Source organism: Protopterus annectens, chromosome 3.part1 (assembly GCF_019279795.1).
Source record: "Protopterus annectens isolate FY-2018-M chromosome 3.part1, PAN1.0, whole genome shotgun sequence".
NCBI classification, from domain to species: domain Eukaryota; kingdom Metazoa; phylum Chordata; order Ceratodontiformes; family Protopteridae; genus Protopterus; species Protopterus annectens.
The window spans coordinates 769433375-769435874 of NC_056732.1; the positions used below are offsets into that span (position 1 = coordinate 769433375).

At 34.4% G+C, this 2500-nt stretch overlaps 1 protein-coding gene across 1 annotated transcript in view; it reads right to left on the minus strand.

The window, feature by feature from the left end:
• LOC122797720 (CUB and sushi domain-containing protein 3) overlaps positions 1-2500 on the minus strand; it is a 5249173-nt gene that overhangs the window by 2325715 nt on the left and 2920958 nt on the right. The window lies entirely within an intron of this gene.

Consider the following 2500-nt stretch of genomic DNA (forward strand, 5'->3'; position numbering starts at 1 on the left):
GCATTAACTGTGAGATTTGGGGTATAAAGAAACTTGTTGCACTGAAAGAGTGAAAATTTTAAACTCAGCTTAAAAAAAGTTATGCCATTAGGATGTGTGCAATAAAATAATTGATTTCCCTCTGAATTTCAGTTTGAAGAAATAATTTAACTTGCTGAACCATCACAAAATCAAATACAATAGGATTTGATCTAATGTTTAAAAATGTGTCTTTCACAAGAAAAATCCAGATTGGAAAATTACATGTAGTGCTGGTAATTCTTTTTTTCCTTTGCAGGAAAATAAATGCTTGATCAATAGTGTCTGATGAATAATTCAATTGCAGTTGAAGTGCAGTGTGGGTGAGATATTGAGCAGGTATATAATACTTAGGGAACAAAGGCAATTGATAGTTTGCATGCAGATTGAACATGTCAGTTATTTAAGTCATTGAAAATAAAATATTGGTTAATGCAAGCAACTTAACAAGTGTAGGTGTCTCTTTTTAGCATTCTAAAATGATACTGAGCTAAGAATGATAAATGGTGTGTCACACCACACTATGTCAAACTAGAATAATTTGCTAAGCGTATCAGATTGTAAAAGTAAATATATTTTAATGAGAAATCATATTCCCAGAAGAGGCTATAAATATTTGCTATATATATATATATATATATATATATATATATATATATATATATATATATATCTATATATATATGCCAACATCAAATTTTTAAAGTACAGAAAGTTCTGGTCTTTTTATTATCCATGCCTCGTGGTACATTGCTGCTGTATAACAGCACCCTTTCTTTGAAGATGGAGCACAGTCATACCTCATGTTTGCCTCCAATATACTATTGAAATTATAAAATGCTTCTTTTATAATACAGAGAGGTATACCAGTGACAAGCATATTTGCATGATAACAGGCCATACCTTTTGGGGCATAAGTCCCTTAAATTAAAGAACTGCATAAATTTCACAGAGAAACAGTGAACGTGACCTTGCAGCATGCTGCTTCATTTCCTCTTGGTAATGACTACAATCTGTACTCTGATACAAACTGGTCTTGAGCAAAGATGAGCCACTAAGCTATATGAAACAGAAAATGACCTGTAGGTCAAGAAGAAAACAAAGAGTCTTAAAGCAATAGTTTTGAGAAAATCCCTCTCCTGTCTTTAGGGTCCTGACCTCACAGACACATCTGAAGAACATTAAGGCATATGTAATATTTGAAGCTTCCCATAAATAACTTTGACTAGGTGCCTTTAAGAGGAATTATGTGGCAAGAAATAATCTCTCCACACAATCTTCTGAGATCAAGGCAAGTACACATATCGCTGTTTAAACCTCATTAGGGATTTTCAGTTCTCCATAGGTGATTGACGACCCAATATATAACCAGAAAGTGCTATAAAGCAGATTGCACATCGTAGCCTTGTTGGTGAATATAAATGTAAATAAAAAAGAAAAGTTTTAAGGTACTTGCTCTTAGAAAAAGATCAGGAAGAAATGCATTCACAACACAGACAAATTCTAAAGAATATTACTTCAGATTAATGCATTTTAAGTAATATTTGCAGCTTTCCAAACAATCTCTTGTACAAAACAGAAAAATACAGAACTATTAAAAGGGTAATGTTTCTTTCTTAATGAATAGTTATGCTTTGGACCACAATTTATTTATCTATTAGATGCTCTGTATTTCCGGTCATGTTTAGAAAAGGACACAGTTTATGGGTTGGTTCATCTGCTTATTCCACAGAGGTTTTTTTTTTTTCTTGAGTTTCGGTTCTAAAATGACCTTCTTGCCCTGAGAACAGGTATAATATAATTATTAAAATGTAGCATTAGTTGGACTGGATCACTTCTAGGAAGATGTATGCTATAAAAGGATCTCGCAATACGATCTACTAAGTTTAAAGCAGATGCGTACATTTAGAAAATAGTAAAGTTCACTAAGAATTTCAAAATGTTGAATTAAAATAAGGAAAAGCCCAAGGAAAAAATAAAAACAGAAAAAGGAGAGTGCCTGCTCATGGCATGAACAGTGTACCAACAAGCACAGACACGCATGCACATGTACACACTCACACACACACACACACACACACACACACACACACACACACACACACACACACACACACACACACACACGCACGCACACACGCACACACACACACACACACACACACACACACACACACACACACACACACACACACACACACACACACACACACACACACACACAATTCTGACACTGTTTCTTTCCCCTCCAAATTCATTATCAGAAAATTTCATTAAGATGAGAAAGATAAATGAATGCACATTATCTGAGGTGACACTTTTTCATTTTACTGCTCTTTTAATTTTATTTTTCTAGATTATTTATTTATCCTTTGTTGTCCAGATTAACCCCATTAAGCCAGTAGCCACTTTTCAGGGGGAGACTCAAGGTGGTATGCATACTACTAGGGGAAATGTGGCCAGGTCATCTGCGAACTTCCCT